Genomic DNA, 18,910 nt, shown 5'->3' on the forward strand with positions numbered 1-18,910 from the left:
GTACAGAAAGCCAGGGTGTTAGATTTGGTATTTGTCAAAGTGGAAGAATTAATGTTTGTATCCCGTGTAAAGCTACATGACGGATCTGTTCACGTTGTTTTACATGGTGGATTACAAGAAGAGGAAAATATCTTCAATTCAGTTGTAACGAAGCTCGAGTCAGTGCATAATAGAGAATTACAACAACAAAATGCCGCAATACGAATGCAAGTAAATTCTACATCTTTTGGCCAAATTACTTCATACTCGTATTTCCGCACATCACTGATTTGAGTTTACGCATGACCAGTCCACAAAGATATCATTTGTAGATCAAATAGTCTGACTTTGTGTTCTTTGGGGGAAAAAATTCGAATTCGGCCGGGATCGACTCAACAATTGAGCGTTAGACAAATTAACCCTACTGCAACAGCTAGATTGTTACTGTTGGTGGTTATAAACCTTTAGGTTCCAGCATAACCAACCTAAGACAACAAGTGAGTGAAAGTGATAAGATCTAGCAAAACCACTGCAGTCTCTCTTCGTCAGTAGATGTAGAAGTAATTTGCATTTTTGTGTGTGTGTTAATTGTTTGTTGTTGTTTTGGGGGGGCTACCCTGAGAACCCGATTGTGCATGGTACGCTCGCTTAGTGTAATATAAAACATCAGAAGACAAAATCTGTTGCGGTATTTTATTTCAAGATTTTATTATGTGTATTAGTAGTGGATTACTCATGTTTTGTGAGTTTTCACCTTGTACAATTTGTAACTGTGGTATTTCATTTGAAAAAAACCAAATTGCCTAGAAGCTTTCAGTTGTTCTGCCTCGCACAAATCAAGGCCATATTCATGGACTGATAGCAAACACACATTACTCACCCCCCCCCCCACCCCCATACAAATACACACAGGGACCATGTGCACTACGAAGACACACACCCACACCCACCCACAAACACACGCACACACACACACACACACACACACACACACACACACACACACACACACAAACACACATACACACACACTTTAAATTAGTTGCATCGGAAGCCGCACCTGAAGCTGGAAGCACAAATGTTTGAAATCCAAGCCTCATAGGTCATTTTATACGGCCCTATATATGATATTACCCAAGCAGAAATCAACGTGTGACCTGCATGCGTAGGTTTTGCTCAAAACACGTAAGTTTGGCTACTCAAACCAAGTTTCAACTCTGTCTCTGTCTCTTACTCTCTACTACGGTCAAATACCTTCTTCTTCTTCTTCTTCTTCTTCTTCTCCAAGTTCGTGAGGAAATCCCTGCCCAGGGCAACTATCCTCATCAACAATTTGGTTGGTGCGCCTAATTTCCCTAAAGTGAAAGATAAAGTATTTACTCTTAGTGTAACTTAGTGAGAGTAGTTGAACCAACAGTAACCAGAGTGGTTGGTGCGCCTAATTTCCCTAAAGCGAAAGATAAAGTATTTACTCTTAGTGTAACTTAGTGAGAGTAGTTGAACCAACAGTAACCGCCCCCCCCTCCCACACACACACACACAGAGTCTTAGTCACAGACACACACAGAGGCACACAGACACATACACTCAGGGTTGTACTACTGTTCTGTGTTCATAAATGGGTTATGAAATTCAACAAAGGTTTGAAGTCATTAGCAAAAAGTTCAGAGACAATGTGGGTGCAAGGATACAGTAATGCGTAACTAATAGTAATAGCAATACATGTATGTATTGTATTTGTAAATGTAATGCTACAGTGCTAGTGAGTACACTACATACATGATATACTACATTAGAACTAGTCTATATCGATGAGGATGATTTATTGTAATCTCATTGTGGAAAATGGCTGTCTGAATATACTTTCACTGCGCGGAACGGAGCATTCACTGATTCAGTCATAGTTCTGAAAAGAACTGCGAGTGCAACCCATTTCACATAATCTCACACTGCGAGTGCAACCCATTTCACATAATCTCACACTGCGAGTGCAACCCATTTCACATAATCTCACACAAGGAGTATCTCCTTTGTGTTCCACATCTTGCATACTCCGAATGAATACATCTAAACAAACAGCAACACAAAGTATGACATGATGCCATAGATCAAGACTAGAACCCAGTTTCGAAAAATATATTGTTTGACTTTTGAGGCCATCAAGGCATCATAAGGTTTAGATATGTCATTTTAATGCATCTTTGCCAATCAGCGCTAACTGCAGAACACGCTGCTTTCTAGTGCTCGAAGCAAAGCTATAATTATTATTCGCTGTGTGCGGTACTTGAGAGAGAGAGAGAGAGAGAGAGAGAGAGAGAGAGAGAGAGAGAGAGAGAGAGAGAGAGAGAGAGAGAGAGAGAGAGAGAGAGAGAGAGAGAGAGAACAAGAACAAGAACAATTCTTTATTTTACGAGGGTAATAGAGTAAGCAGTGATCTGCTTTTTTACATCTGGCCCTCGCCCTAAAGAGGGACTAGTCTAAAATTGCTAAAGAATAAGCAAGTAAAGAAAACAAACTACTGCTACATGATTATAATAGAAATGAAAGTAAGAACATATCATCAATTTACATACAATACATTGCTTAAATGAAAAATGTAAGTTCATTTGACATGAGTTAAGAATTATAGAGTAGATTGCACTGACGCAACAACGTTGTAAGTGCCATGCCCATTGACATACACTGCATTCGAAAGAATCAGTGTATATAAAAATAATAATACATTGTTAAAAAGCACTTGTTGTTGGTTTTAACAACCATTCTAGCGACAACAGATGTTTATTTATACTTCATGAGATAAGACGTATATCTGGTCTTAAAAACGTTTGTGCTGCTAGTTTGCCGTAGGATTGTCGGAAGAGTGTTCCAGAGACTGCTACCTGAATAGACTAAACTAGATTTGAATAGGTCAATCCTAGGCAGAGGCATGTTCAGTCTCATCAATTGGCGTGAAGTTTTTAACGTGAATTTGGAAAATATGGTTTGAGGTACACATCCATGAATAATTTTATGCATAAGGGTACCTTTATTATAACTTAGCCTTGCCTTCAGAGGAAGAATGCCTAAGTTCATGTAGTCTATCTCAGATAGGGTCGTTTTCTTTAATAAGACTACTTTAAGCGCTCGTTTATGTAATCTAATTAGTGGTTTGAATGAATTTTCACTTGCCGAGTCCCACAAGGTAGACGCGTAGTCAATAACAGACTGAATATGAGCATTAAAGAATAATTTCCTGGCTTCCAAATTCAGAAAGTGCTTGATTCTGGATAATAGATAGACCTTCTTGGACACTTGTTTAGACAGTTGTTCGATGTGGTGTGACCAAGACAGGTTGTTATCAATGGTCACTCCCAAAACTTTATGATGGTCGACTTTTTCAACAAGTTTATTATTAACCGTTAGATCGTGAAATATTGAGGTTATGTTCTGGCGTTTTTGCCTAGTTGTTATTATCATGCTTTTTGTTTTTTGGGGGTTAAGGGACATGTGATTTAGCTCAGTCCATTCACTCAACTGGTTTAAACTTTCTTGCAGTGTTTCTGATAAACGACTTAAATTTGTGTTACTAGAATGTATGGTTGTGTCATCTGCAAAAAGTTCACATAAATTCTCAATGTGAAGGGGAAGGTCATTTATGTATATAGAGAAGAGGAGAGGACCTAAAACTGACCCTTGTGGTACGCCATATCGTACATCCTGCATACTTGATGCTGAGGCGTTTGCGTATACAGCCTGTTGCCTGTCACTAAGAAAAGAAGTTATAAGTTCAACAGAATCAATCCCGAGTCCATACAATGTGAGTTTCCTCAGTAACAACTTGTGATCAATTACATCAAAAGCTTTGGCAAAATCGACAAAAACAGCTCCACAAAATTCATTATCGTTGATCTTTTCCAACCACTGATCAACAAGAGAGACTAAGGCAGTGTGACAGGAGTGATGAGCTCTAAATCCAGACTGGTTAGGGTGAAATAATTGATTGAGGTCAAAGTGCGATAATAGGTGTTTGTTTATATGTCGTTCCAGTGGTTTTGATAATACTGACAGTATAGAAATCGGCCTGTAATTTGAGGGGTCTTTCTTTTCGCCAGATTTAAACAGAGGAATGATTTTAGCCTGCTTGAGGGCTATTGGAAAATAGTTTTTTTCTAAACAGAGATTATAAATGTAAGTGAGGGTGTCAGAAATTACAGGGGCTGATAACTTTAGAATCCTTCCATCAAGCCCGTCTATTCCCCGGGTACCCGTTTGCTTTAAATGAGCGAGTGCGTGAAATACTTCAGGCACCGTAAGCGGAGGAATATTTAACTGAGATGAAATTTGTTTTGATTTACAGAAGTCTTCCAAAACTTCCAATTTATTTAAGGTTGTTTTATCATTTATAACAACCTTTTCAGCTATTTTGGAAAAATGTGTGTTTAAATCATCAGGTGATATGTCCTTTAGGCAACTTGAAGTAGATGCAGTCGTTTTATTTGTAAGTTCATTTATTGCTTTCCAAATGTTCTTTGAATTTTGTTTTGAAGAAGCAAGGTCTTGAAAATACTTTCTTTTTTTTAATCGTTTCATTGAATTAACTTTATTTCTCTGTTCTCTATACTCCTCTTCTTTACCGATTGACTTTAAAAAATCACGATGATCAATTGCATCTTGTAATTCATCATCAAACCACTTAGGTTTTACTATGTGTTTGACTCTCTTAATTCTCCATGGAGCATGTTGATCATAAATGTTAGTGAAAGCATTCAGCCAGTGCGTTAGAGCAGCATCAGGATTCGTATGATTATAAACCTCAGGGAGAGAGGAATTACAGAGGTCACGGAGAAATGTGTCTTCGTTGAATTGAGAAAAGTATCTATATTTTATTGTCTTGTGGCCAGCTTTAGGAATTTTTACACCCTTTCTCGACCACGTTAGACAAATGGGAAAGTGATCACTGCAACCACTAGCTGGAACACAACATTCAACAATGTTACGATGATCAGTCATATAAATATGATCTATCAGAGTGCTGGTGGTTGCTGTGATTCTCGTAGGTGTGCATACTATTTGTTTGAGATTATAGAGGTTAAGCATATCAAGCCACATTTTGTTCTGTTTTAACAAATTAATATTAAAGTCACCTAACATAATTATTTCCTTTGATTCGAGCAAGACTGCATCTAACATCTGTGTAAAATTATCTGACCAGTTTGCTCGCTCTGCAGGATTTCTATAACAGAAACCTATAAGGAGTGGAGGTGCTCTTTTCAACTTAATTTCTATCCACACCGATTCCACAAACTGCTCAAGGTGTGTTAATCGTGTATAACTAACTGATTCGCTTATGTACAATAGCAAACCAGTTTCTTTACTTTGCTGTGGGTCTCTTCGTAATACATTGTAACCAGGAATAGCAACATCAGAATCTGAAATCTGGTGAGATAATCTGGATTCTGAAAACCCAAAAACGTGAAAGCTTGAACCAGAATTTAAAAGCATAGTCGATATGTCAGTCATTTTGTTAATTGCATGGTTTATATTCAGGTGTCCCACGCGAAAACCCTCTTTAGTGGGCCATGCATTTGGACAGCTGCTCATCGTGAAACTATAATTATAACAGCGTTCTAACTCCTGAGCGTTAAAATGAATCGATATATCTACTGAAATATCTTGGTACAAATTAAACAAACTAAGAGTAAATAGCAAACGAGAAAAAAAAGCAATTAAGAAACACAAAAATATGTTATCAAAAAGGAATAGACACTGTAATATGAAAAAGGAGACAATAAACTACTTTGAACGAAGAAGTAAGTTACTAATTAATACTAAGTAAATAAGTAAGTAAAAAGTGATACTGTAATAGCGATCACAGACAACAACAATCAATAAGCAAAAGGCGACGTCTCCGAGACTGTCCAAAAGTGGTGATAAAGTTAATATTCGTACTTTCAGTTGAGGACTGTTGTCAAACAATGAGACACACGCACACTTGAACGTGGATGATCGCGAATAACGACACAGTTGTGACTAGATCAGTAGACACAAGCACACAGTTATCATCAACCTGACTTCTCAAAGTATAAGAAGAAAGGTTTCACACGTTGGAGTAAGTGTAAATTCACAGTTTTCGGGTCACTTTTGATTGAACACAGTCAAGGGTCGCACTAAAACACTGTAGTTTTAAAAACTACACACACAATATCGACAATGTCACCGTTTAGCATCTGGCCCTTTGGATAGGACAAGATGCAAACTACACACTGCAGAGAGGGCACCCACTTACTTGGTTTTAAGGAATCTCTCCGACACTCGGAGAGAGAGAGAGAGAGAGAGAGAGAGAGAGAGAGAGAGAGAGAGAGAGAGAGAGAGAGAGAGAGAGACACTCGGAGAGAGAGAGAGAGAGAGAGACACTCGGAGAGAGAGAGAGAGAGAGATAAAGAGAGAGAGAGAGAGAGATAAAGAGAGAGAGAGAAAGAGAGAGAGAGAGAGAGAGAGAGAGAGAGAGAGAGAGAGAGAGAGAGAGAGAGAGAGAGAGAGAGAGAGAGAGAGAGAGAGAGAGCAAAAAGACGTCACAATAGGATTTAATATCGATTCACGTGTAAGTTCTCAAAATTCGTTCAAAGTGCTTTGAGAATGCATTTTGTCTTCATAAGCAGTGGAAAACCCCGTGGTTTTAATTTCTTGTCTTTTGAAATTGTATGATTGTGTACATCTATGTCACATTGTGTGATTCCCGTGTTACGCGAGTGATTTTTGTTAATGTTTGATTCCCGTGTTACGCGAGTGATTTTTGTTAATGTTTGATTCCCGTGTTACGCGAGTGATTTTTGTTAATGTTTGATTCCCGTGTTACGCGAGTGATTTTTGTTAATGTTTGATTCCCGTGTTACGCGAGTGATTTTTGTTAATGTTTGATTGCCGTGTTACGCGAGTGATTTTTGTTAATGTTTGATTCCCGTGTTACGCGAGTGATTTTTGTTAATGTTTGATTCCCGTGTTACGCGAGTGATTTTTGTTAATGTTTGATTCCCGTGTTACGCGAGTGATTTTTGTTAATGTTTGATTGCCGTGTTACGCGAGTGATTTTTGTTAATGTTTGATTCCCGTGTTACGCGAGTGATTTTTGTTATATACGCACTAGAAGCCGAAAACACGTACTAGAAATATATGGAGGGGGTCCCTCGACGCACTAGGTTTTAAAAGAGCGGGTCCTACAGGGCCGGACTAGGCTAAGAGGAGGGGGGGGGTTGCCAGTGGTGGTCCAGGGGGATATTCCCCCTGGCGGCAGGGGCGGATCAGTCCATTTTATGGGGGGGGGGGGGGGTTCAAAAGTATATTGTGAAGATATGGGTGTGAAGGCGCGAAGCGCCGATCCGACGGCGCAAAGTGCCTAGCTTGCTAGGGGGGTCCGGGGGCATGCCCCCCCGGAAAATTTTGAAAAAAAGGATGCAAAATGGTGCAATCTGGTACATTCTGAAGATGATCATTACCAGTTTCAGGCAGCAGATTTTGTCACTGATTAATACCCCAAAAATTGAAACTCAATGTAAAATAAAGAAATGCATACCTCATTCAATATTTTTATTTTTTGGTTGGGGGGGGGGTCCGGAAACCCTAGAAACACACACCCTCCCCCCCCCCCCCCCCGTCGTCCGCCTCTGGGCGGGGTCAAGGGGCAGAGCCCCTTGTGGGGGTCAGGGGGCGAAGCCCCCTGAAGCTGATGGGTAGGTCATATTCTGAGATAGGAAAATGGTCGCTCCTTGCATGAAACGGCATAAAATAAGCAATAATAAAAAAAAATTAAATAAGTAAGGTACATGTTTAGGCTAGGGGGGGGGGTTGCGCAACCCCCATAACCCCCCCGGTAGTCCGGCCCTGTCCTAGGACGCACTCAATTTCCTTTATCGTGCGTACCGTAGATACCATTTTCACACTGCAATCGACACTTCGCAGTACACTATACGTGACCACAATGTTTTATAAGTACACTGAGACTTTTCGGCTTTTCGACCCTTGGGACCCTCTAAAATACTGCAGTGGGGTCCACACTGGGCGAAAAGTGGCGTTTTGTATCTTACAAAACTACTCAAAATCCCAACAAAACTTCAAGTTTCAATAGGTTTATCACATTTTGGTGTTCACGACAACGCCAGATTTTGATTGGATTTTGTTGAAGTTATCGCTGCGAAATTGCCTGGAATTTCAGCGCGTTTTGCGACGGTCAAAACATCATGTTAAACCATGTTACAGCATGTCTGTAACATGCAAAAATGTCAAGTTTTGATGGGATTAAAGCTTTGGTTTAACGCCAAGTAACATCATGTTATCGTAGACTTAACTTGCAAAACTGCTTGTTTTGGTGGTGTTACAGCTTGCTTGTAATGTGATTAACATCATGTTATTGCTGGTTTAACATGCAAAACCCCATGTTATGTTGGTGTTAAAGATTGCTCAAATGCCTATTAACTCCATGTTATGTTGGTGTTAAAGCTTGCTCAAATGCCTATTAACACCATGTTAGTTGGTGTTCGGCTTGATTATTAATGTAAAAAAACACCATGTTATGACGTTCACATAATTGTTTTCACCTGGATGGAATTTTGTGGAAAAGAAAGCATGTTCTTTGGGAATTGTGTGCGGGTTTCATGCTTGGATATTGCACTTTGCTGACTTGTCACAGGTCAATTTACATTTAACAATATTAGTTTTCAAATGCATCATCCTTCACACATTATGTAAACATCTTTAACATTAACACTTTGGTTGTAAAATTATTGCACTTTATTCAAACAGGACAAAAACAAAAATGCTGATTCACAATGTACAATAGCAAAGGACTATTTTGAGTGGAGACAGTGTTCATCCACACTATAATTGGATAAGCTAAAATAAATTATTCAAATCGGTGAAGGCCACAGGAAATGAAAACACACCATCAGTAAATTACTTCCCTTGTGAATAAGAGCGTCATACCCATAAAAGCCATGTAAGTTTTAGCCCATGTGAGTGTGTGTCGGGAGGGGGGGGGGGGGGGGGGAGGGGGCAGATGCCCTGTGAAAACATTGGCCATAGATATATATGTGAATTACTTCCCTTGGGTATGAACATTTATGAATGATTAAATGGGTGAAAGAAGGCCACACAAAATGAAAATCAGTAAATAACTAAATCACTTCTCTTGTGAGTAAGAACAGTCATACCAATGTTTCAACTTTTTGCTAAAAATTCGCCCACAATGTGACCTTCAAAGTTGAAAAGGGGTAACTGAACTTCATGTTTGGATGTCATGGAGTCCAACATGTCAGTAAATTTTGAAAGCCCTAGATTCATAAACATCTGAAAACTGCTCAACGTCTTTGCATCACGGCACATTAATAAAAGTAAGAGTAAGTAAGACTGGCCCAACTGCTATGGTGAGGCAGTAATCACTCGTTGATGAATTCTTTTCTTTCTTTATTTGTTGTTTAACGTCGTTTTCAACCATTCAAGGTTATATCGCGACGGGAAAAGGGGGAGATGGGATAGGGGAAAGGGGGCAGATGGGATAGAGCCACTTGTCAATTGTTTCTTGTTCACAAAAGCACTAATCAAAAAACTGCTCCAGGGGCTTGCAACGTAGTACAATATATGACCTTACTGGGAGAATGCAAGTTTCCAGTACAAAGGACTTAACATTTCTTACATACTGCTTGACTAAAATCTTTACAAACATTGACTATATTCTATACAAGAAACACTTAACAAGGGTAAAAGGAGAAACAGAACCGTTAGTCGCCTCTTACGACATGCTGGGTAGCATCGGGTAAATTCTTTCTTGTCCCAACCAATATGGGACTCCCCCTAACCCGCGGGGGGTCTCGTTGATGAAGAATTATTTGAATTCTGAATTTCGAACAAACAAATCCAGTGTCCCTCCAAACAGGCCTCCAAGAATAAAAAAAAAGCTGGTCTTAAAAAGGAGGAAATCTGCTTAATATGTAGGTAAATGCACAACAGGTTGTGAACAGAAAATCCAAAAACGTAAGGTCTTAAAAGCGGGGAAGTTTGAAAAGGGGGGGGAGGGGGGGGACCTAAAATGTGGCGATCATAACAACCGGCATGGATGGTCGAGTGGTAACGCACTTGCGCTCGGAATCGAGAGGTTGCGTGTTCGACCCTGGGTCAGGCCGCTATTTTCTCCCCCCTTTCCTAACCTAGGTGGTGGGTTCAAGTGCTAGTCTTTCGGATGAGACAAAAAAACCGAGGTCCCTTCGTGTACACTACATTGGGGGTGCACGTTAAAGATCCCACGATTGACAAAACGGTCTTTCCTGGCAAAATTGTATAGGCATAGCTAAAAATGTCCACCAAATATCCGTGTGACTTGGAATAATAGGCCGTGAAAAGTAGGATATGCGCCGAAATGGCTGCGATCTGCTGGCCGATGTGAATGCGTGATGTATTGTGTAAAAAAATTCCATCTCACACGACATAAATAAATCCCTGCGCCTTGAATATGTGCGCGATATAAATTGCATAAAAAAAATTTTTTTTTAAATCCCTGCGCTTAGAACTGTACCCACGGAATACGCGTGATATAACTATAAGCCTCATATTGATTGATTGATTGATAATTTATCTAACAAAGTTCATTCTGAAATCTTCTTCAGCGTTTGATTATGGAGAGACTAAATCCTCAGTTCAGATGTGGTCTTCAAGGCACAGTGCAGCTCACAGCCTTCGTTTTGCGTTTTTGTTGTAGCTGAGTGCATTTACAGTTCAAAAATCCTCCTATGGTAGTAAAACAAAACCAAAACTACCCAACGACGACATCTGTGAAGCTCGACAGTTGGCTTGTTCACGCGAGTGCATAAATTAACCTAGTTATTACGTGGTGTTTGGTCAGAGTTCGATTCAACTGAGTGACTCTTTGGGTGCAAGTCAATGAAACTTGGTAGTTCTTCTAACGGATAGCTGCCTAAGGTATGACTAAAAGCCCCAGGGGATCCGTGCACCTGGATTTGACAAGTTCAGTACCTTTAACTCCTTGTCTCCCAGGTACGGATATATATCCGTACCCAATTTCTTTCTTTCTTTATTTGGTGTTTAACGTCGTTTTCAACCATTCAAGGTTATATCGCGACGGGGGAAGGGGGGAGATGGGATAGGGGAAAGGGGGGAGATGGGATAGAGCCACTTGTTTAATTGTTTCTTGTTCACAAAAGCACTAATCAAAAAATTGCTCCAGGGGCTTGCAACGTAGTACAATATATGACCTTACTGGGAGAATGCAAGTTTCCAGTACAAAGGACCTAACATTCCTTACATACTGCTTGACTAAAATCTTTACAAACATTGACTATATTCTATACAAGAAACACTTAACAAGGGTAAAAGGAGAAACAGAACCGTTAGTCGCCTCTTACGACATGCTGGGTAGCATCGGGTAAATTCTTTCTCGTCCCAACCAATATGGGACTCCCCCTAACCCGCGGGGGGTATCCGTACCCACTCATATGGCTCTATCTGACCAGGTATGGATATATATCCGCACACACAGTCACTATGTACATTTCATCTGTTCTCATTCGGCACATATCCGCATCCTGCTTAGACGGTTAGCTTCAGTCGCTTCCTGTAACGTTGATCTAACGCCAGCATTCTAGCCTGTTGATACACAGTTTCTACAATTCTGAGTGACCTGCTGCAGCACAGCTGGTCTCGGCTTAAAAAATCTTGGTCAACATAGATGGGGTACAAAGTGTTATAAAATAAAGCGTCCTTCCAAAGTCGATGACAGGTCCCCAGAGTATTCACAAAATTATATGGTACTGGAAGCCTTGCATGGCGACGAAAAAGATGTCCACGCCTACATGAGGAAGTATCCTTCACGGCTTCAGCGGAAACAGTCGGCTGGGGATGAGGACAGCAGCTAATGGTGAACCTATATAAAACATATAGACAAGAACAAAAATATGTCAATGGGAAAACAAAGAAAGAAGTAGAGAAGGACCTCCCCACCTTAACACAGTGAAAATGAATTTTTTATTTGTTTATTTGTTGCTTAACGTCCAGCCGACTACGCAGAGCCATATCAGGACGAGGAAGGGGGGGATGAAGGGGGCCACTTGTCAAGCGATTCCTGTTTACAAATGCACTAACCCATTACTTGTGTCCCAGCAGGCTTTAGTAAAACTAAATTAATACCTACTGGAAGATTACCAGTTTCCAGTATGTTAAAATAGGCTTAACCTATCTACTGCTGGACTTACATCAGAACACTAACAGATTAAACTATACATGAATCGCGAGACAAGCGGCAAGAGAAGAGATTTTTGGAAAAAATACAGGTGAATGAGCAAGAAAGCAGAAAAAAGAAAAGAATTCATGAAGAAAAAGAGAGCATGACAGGATCTAGGAAAGAGGAACCAAAAATCTATCCAACAGCAAACTAGAAAGCTCCTGCGGTTCCAAAAACAGGAGGGGCCTTTAATTTCTTAACCGCAGTGCCCCACTGCGGGACAGTGAAAATGAAAAACACATGTGAATGTACTTATGTTTTAAATCCCCCCCCACCCCCCCCCCCCCCAATTAAGACCAATTATCCAAGATATTTTTCAGTCCTCAAAGGAGAATTTCACTGTTCTCACGGAACCCTCAAGAAAACTGAGCTGTGCTAATATATTATATAACTGCAAACATCCCTCAAATTCAATATTGCAAGCCACTATACATTCCTCATAAAGGCACATTCCTTCATGCTCACGTGTGAAAACTAACATAAGTTTACAAGTGTGTATCTATTTATAATAATAATAATAATAACGGGCATTTATAAAGCGCCTTATCAGAAGTTAAAAGCGCGTGACAACAATACATGTATAAAAAATTCATACAATCACTGTCAGATTCAAACAACACATCATGCACATCTCACATCCCCAGACTCTATGCTAAGGCCAACAACAACAAAAATAGTCTGTTTACGGTATCCCAACCGACCCCACCTGTATCTGTTCCTTGCTGTTCTCCAAGAGACACCATGGTGCAGCAAGCTGAAGGGTGTCCTGTCGTATTTCCTCGAAGTTGTAGTAGGCAACCAGGTCAGGAGCAGGAGGTGGGGGGCGACTGACCTGCAGCAGAATTCAAATCAATTAGTCAAGTCACTATGACATATCTTTATTGTTATCGCCACACCAACCCTAAATTTTTCCTTCCATACTGTATTTGTTATCCTGAGAGAGAAAAAATCCATGTTGCAGACTCAACTGGAAAAATTCCCTTCTCCATCATCTAGTGGACAGAGCTCACATGATTTCAAACAAATCTTTTTTTAAAGTCACATACTTTGTGCGACAGTGTTAGTTTACTGCAACTGTAATTTATAAATAGCAAATTAGCTCAGGTGGTAGAGCACTGGACTTGTGATCGAGAGGTCGCTGGTTCGAATCCGGGCCGGGACGGACACGGGTCAACTTTATGTGCAGACCCAGAGACGGTATCCATCTCCCACCCCCGTGTCACCACAATGGCACGTTAAAGATCTTGGTCATTCTGCCATAAGTGCAGGTGGCTGAATACACCTAAACACGCAGACACCTGGGTAGCGCGACTCCGTTGCCGCTAGCTTTCCACTGGGTGGAAGCGACCCGAATTTCCCAGCAATGGGACAATAAAGTAATGAAAAATGAAAAAATAAATAAATAAATAAATAAATATCACTTATCACTATCAGATAATCAGCTAAATGCCTGGCAGATGACCCTCATTCAAAGTGAGTCGTGGCTAAACCATGAAACTAGAAAAACAGGTTATACAGTGGAACACCCCTTTTAAGACCTCCAATAATCTGAGAAAATTCAGTCTTAAAAAGGAGGGAGTCTTAAAAGGGGGGTAATTTTACAGAGGTTATGAACAGAAAGTCTGAGAAAACAAGGTCTTTAAAAGGAGGGAGTCTTAAATTGGGGGGTCTTAACAGGGGGGTTCCACTGTACCACAATATAAATCTCACACTGACAGCGGACAAAAACTGAGAAAACACCCAGTATACATGTACCGGTACTCACAAAAGAGTTACAAGTAGCATCTCCAGGAGCCGAAATCCCAAGCCCTTGATATCTGCACTTTTAGCATCTTGTACCTTGAATAGTATGAAGATAACATGTCATTGTCACCGTCAGTAAATCACTATATCAAAATTATCAATATCATATGATTACTTACTAAAATAACTTTATGAAGTGATCTAGCACTGTCAATGGCAATAGTATCATGACAGTTTGACAGTGAGATTACGATTAATCATCCTCATTAACAAATAACATAGATCAGTTCTAATGTAGTACCTGTTTGTAGTGAACTCACCAGCAGGAGTATTGCATGTATTAATTGCGCATTACTGAATCCATGCACCCACATAGTCTCTTACTAATTTGCAAAACCATAATGACTTCAAACCTCTGATGAATTACATAACTCATTTATGAAGAGTAGTTAATACTAATAGTTGTAGTACAAACCCAACTTTGAGTGCGTGTTTGTATGTGTGGGTGGGGGTGTCGAGGGGTGGGGGGAGACGGTTACTGATGGTTCACCCACAAAAATGTACACTTACTAAGTAACTATTTTCAAAGCTTCTTGCTTACCTTGGAATAGTGTCAAGCAGCTTATGTTGTGTCTAGATCAGCCATCAGATCTTCACACTCAGCGGGGTCAGCCTGCACATGCTGCAAACTGGACATGCCTGCAATTCTTGAGCAACCAAGCTGCATGCTCAAGTCAGGTCCAACTGAAATAAAAGCATATTGTTAGCTGATAAATGATTTGGTCAAGCAAAACCATGCGGTATTTTTTTAATAAAATATTCAAATTTAGGCAAGCGATTCACAGAGCGCAGCGCGCTGTGCAGCGCGGCAATTCACAGAGCGCGGCACGTTGTGCAGCGCAGCGATTCCCAGAGCGCGGCTATTGCTCTCACCAGCGCAGATTGTTGATGCGCTTTATTTTTGTACATGTATGCATGATTATCAGGAACATTTTACACTCTTTCTTTGCAAAAGCAACTTCAGGGCTGCAAGACTACAAAATTGCACTTTATGCAGACTGAATATAATTATATACGCGTTCAAATCAACTGGAAAAAAAACCCACGCTGAAAAAATGATCTGCGCATGCGCGAATTCCAAAATGGCTGCTGAAGTGTTAACTGGTGTGACACCGATTAACAGTTCCGCGGCACTGTACTCGGATAATTGTTTAAAAACGTCATCCCAGTTTAAAAACTCAGCTCCTTTCCATATATAGTAGAAGCCATTGCAATGACATGTAGTGATATGAGTATGACTGCCAAGTATTCAAGGCCGGTGTCACAAACTGAAAACTCTGCCTGAACAGTCCTTCTCATTGCGGTCAATGCGCATGCGCTAACATGGGGAGATTAAGCAGGTCGTGAACAACCTAACCCTTACCCTAACCCATGGTTCGATGGGTGAAAGGGTCGCATTTTTGTAAGTTCAAGATTGGCGCATGCGCATTGACCGCAATGAGAAGGATTGTTCAGCAGAGGCAGGCACGTTTTTACATCGACGCGGCGATATACTGGTGAATTCAGTTGAAAGAGTGAGAGAGAGAGAATGGCTCAGCTCTGTTTTTCGCTTTATTGACAGTTTTATTTCTCAAATAGATCAGATAGATGTAGCTGTTGTAAACTTTGCGATTGTGAAGGAAATGTATCGGCAGAATACATCGCGCGTCGTGAATCGCAGCGTTCCTCGTAGCGCCGCGCGTTGTAAATCGCAACGCTGCACAACGCGCCGCGCGCTGTGAATCCACTTCGTTAAATTTATGTATACCTCGCTGATGCAAAAATAATGTACTTATTTACTATTAGCATTTAGCTGGTCATTCAAACCATAGCTTGTTTAAAGCTAGTAGTAGCAGTAGTATTTAGTACTAGTAGTTTGTTTGTTTGTTTGTTTGTTTGTTTGTTTGCTTAACGCCCAGCCGACCACGAAGGGCCATATCAGGGCGGTGCTGCTTTGACACTTAACGTGCGCCACACACAAGACAGAAGTCGCAACACAGGCTTCATGTCTCACCTAGTCACATTATTCTGACACCGGACCAACCAGTCCTAGCACTAACCCCATAATGCCAGACGCCAGGCGGAGCAGCCACTAGATTGCCAATTTTACAGTCTTAGGTATGACCCGGCCGGGAGTACTAGTAGTAATGATTTCGTAAAATACTACTATAGTAGAACTCGAACTCCTATTGCTAGTAAATTACTAATTAGTGCACACAAGAACAACCATGGCAGTTGGCAATGGCACCGGCAGAATACGATCAAAATTATTAGTATTAGCCTCACCATGGGTTGACGTCCCATCAAAATGAATCACTGGACTGAATCAAACTTCAGAGACATCATTACAATTTTTCACAAAGACTGATTTTCAGCAAACAGCCATGTTTACCTGTACAAATGTATCAGTGCTATCACTATGACTATGAGTATGACAGTGTGGTAACTGGTAAGCTTAGTATTTTGGTTCGAGCACAGGCGGAAGGTATCGTCCACTGGACCACTAGACTACTTTCATACTCATACGAGTCATAGAAAGTAGTGGTCCAGTGAACGATACCTTGCGCCTGTGGTTCGAGACAGAGACAAAGTTGAAACTTAATTCGAGAAGCCAAACGGCTGACGAATACTTACGTATTTTGAGCAAAACCCACACACGTCGACCACAAGTTGATGTCTGCTGGAGTACGTAGTCATAAAAACGTCCATAAAGCTTGGTTTTGAAACGTTTCTTAGCACGAGTTAGATTTATCCGCCATTTTCGATAACATTTTACTGCACATGGCGCATGCGCGGTCTCCGCGACTTTACCAAACTATCGCCGGCACAGCTAGGCCACTGATCTGAAGAGAGACTGACAAGTACAGGCGCCTTATGGTGATAACCCAGGGGCGGACGAGGGGGGGGGGGGGGGCATGCCCCCTGTGCCCCCCCCGAAAAAAAAGAAGAAAAAAAAGAAGAAAAAAAAAGATTTTTCTATGCTGATTCTATGACCATTTCTAAGTTCAAATGGCACCAGATGGCACCATTTTGCTTCTTTAGGCAAAACAAATTTCCGGGGGGGCATGCCCCCCGACCCCCCTAGCAAATTCGGGCGCTTCGCGCCCATCACATTCACTTTCGATTCAAAGTGCCCCCCCCCCTTACAAAGCAACTGATCCGCCCCTGTAACCCGACAGGCACAACCATGCTGTTGTTGTACGTTGTTGTGTTTTGTAGTTGTTTCAAGTGCACATGATGAGGCCGTGTGCCAAAAGCAACTAATTAAAAAAAAGTGTGTGTGTGTGTAAAGCCGAGCGGTGGTAGCTTCACGTAGATATAAGGGAAGGGCTCCTAATATGGACCGGCTCCTAATATGGACCACCTCCTGTTCTGAAAAACTAACGGCGCTAGAGCGCTCAAAAAATTTGTTTCGCTGTATTGCAGAAACAGAAATCTCAAAACCGTTAGCCTGGCTTTTTCTCTTTTCTTCCCTCAGTTTGGCAGCGTTCACTCTAAACGATTTGCCGCCAAAAACGAACTCGTTTCTGTCCACAGCCAAAGCTTTTATCACACAAAAATTGCTATATATGACAGCTAAGACCGCATTTGTTACATTTTAGCAGGGTTGACCCCGAGTTTTTACCGTGCAAACAAAAAATAATAGCAAGATCTCAAAGTATGTGCGAGTCCCCTAATATGGACCACCTTCAACAAATCGAGAAAAAAAAGCTAAAAGCTATTTTCAATAATTCATTAAGAAGCTTGCTGGAAATAACCTATAACTAGTTCTCAAGATTTAAAAAAAAAAGTCTTCTTTTCGTGGAAGTTGACAATTTCACTTATTTTCACTCTGTTTTTGATAAGCTTCTTTAGTTTCCTGCTGGTGTGCTTCAAATAATGCTCTCATCAACCCGAAACAGATCAATCTAAAGCATATTTGAATTAGACTGACTTGTACACTAAGTTGTATCATGTTATTTTGAAGTATAGGGGGCTTTTTACAGTGATTTGTGAAGGCCGCTTCACTGGTCCATATTAGGCGCCCAGGCTCCTATTATGGACCATTTGTGATTTTGTCTGTTTTAATTTTTGTTGAATGTTTATCAAAGCTATTTCACTCTAATTAGGCCTAACGGTTAACCTAAGAGAAATAAAGGACTACCAAACACAAAATAAAACTTCTTCGCAAGAAAACACGCTAGTTATCAGCATGAAACAACAAGTCGCGTAAGGCGAAAATACAACATTTAGTCAAGTAGCTGTCGAACTCACAGAATGAAACTGAACGCAATGCAACGCAGCAAGACCGTATACTCGTAGCATCGTCAGTCCACCGCTCACGGCAAAGGCAGTGAAATTGACAAGAAGAGCGGGGGAGTAGTTGCGCTGAGAAGGATAGCACGCTCTTCTCTACCTCTCTTTGTTTTAACTTTCTGAGCGTGTTTTTAATCCAAACATATCATATCTATATGTTTTTGGAATGAGGAGCCGACAAGGAATAAGATGAAAGTGTTTTTGAATTGATTTCGAAAATTTAATTTTGATAATAATTTTTATATATTTAATTTTCAGAGCTTGTATTTAATCCAAATATAACATATTTATATGTTTTTGGAATCAGCAAATGATGGAGAATAAGATGAATGTTAATTTGAATCGTTTTATAAAAAAAATATTTTTTTTACAATTTTCAGATTTTTAATGACCAAAGTCATCAATTAATTTTTAAGCCACCAAGCTGAAATGCAATACCGAAGTCCGGGCTTCGTCGAACATTACTTGACCAAAATTTCAACCAATTTGGTTGAAAAATGAGGGCGTGACAGTGCCGCCTCAAATTTCACGAAAAGCCGGATATGACGTCATCAAGGACATTTATCAAAAAAATGAAAAAAACGTATGGGG

At 40.6% G+C, this 18,910-nt stretch overlaps 1 long non-coding RNA gene across 1 annotated transcript; it reads right to left on the bottom strand.

The window, feature by feature from the left end:
* Window positions 1-11,122: 11,122 nt before the first annotated feature.
* On the bottom strand, window positions 11,123-14,708 carry LOC138970580 (uncharacterized). Its single transcript, XR_011456997.1, has 4 exons — window positions 14,586-14,708; window positions 14,007-14,080; window positions 12,948-13,073; window positions 11,123-11,884 (listed from the first exon to the last, which is right to left on the bottom strand). It is a non-coding gene; the product is annotated as an uncharacterized lncRNA (long non-coding RNA).
* Between the last annotated feature and the right edge of the window lie 4,202 nt (window positions 14,709-18,910).

The sequence above is a fragment of the Littorina saxatilis genome, linkage group LG7 (assembly GCF_037325665.1).
Source record: "Littorina saxatilis isolate snail1 linkage group LG7, US_GU_Lsax_2.0, whole genome shotgun sequence".
In the NCBI taxonomy this organism is placed as follows: domain Eukaryota; kingdom Metazoa; phylum Mollusca; class Gastropoda; order Littorinimorpha; family Littorinidae; genus Littorina; species Littorina saxatilis.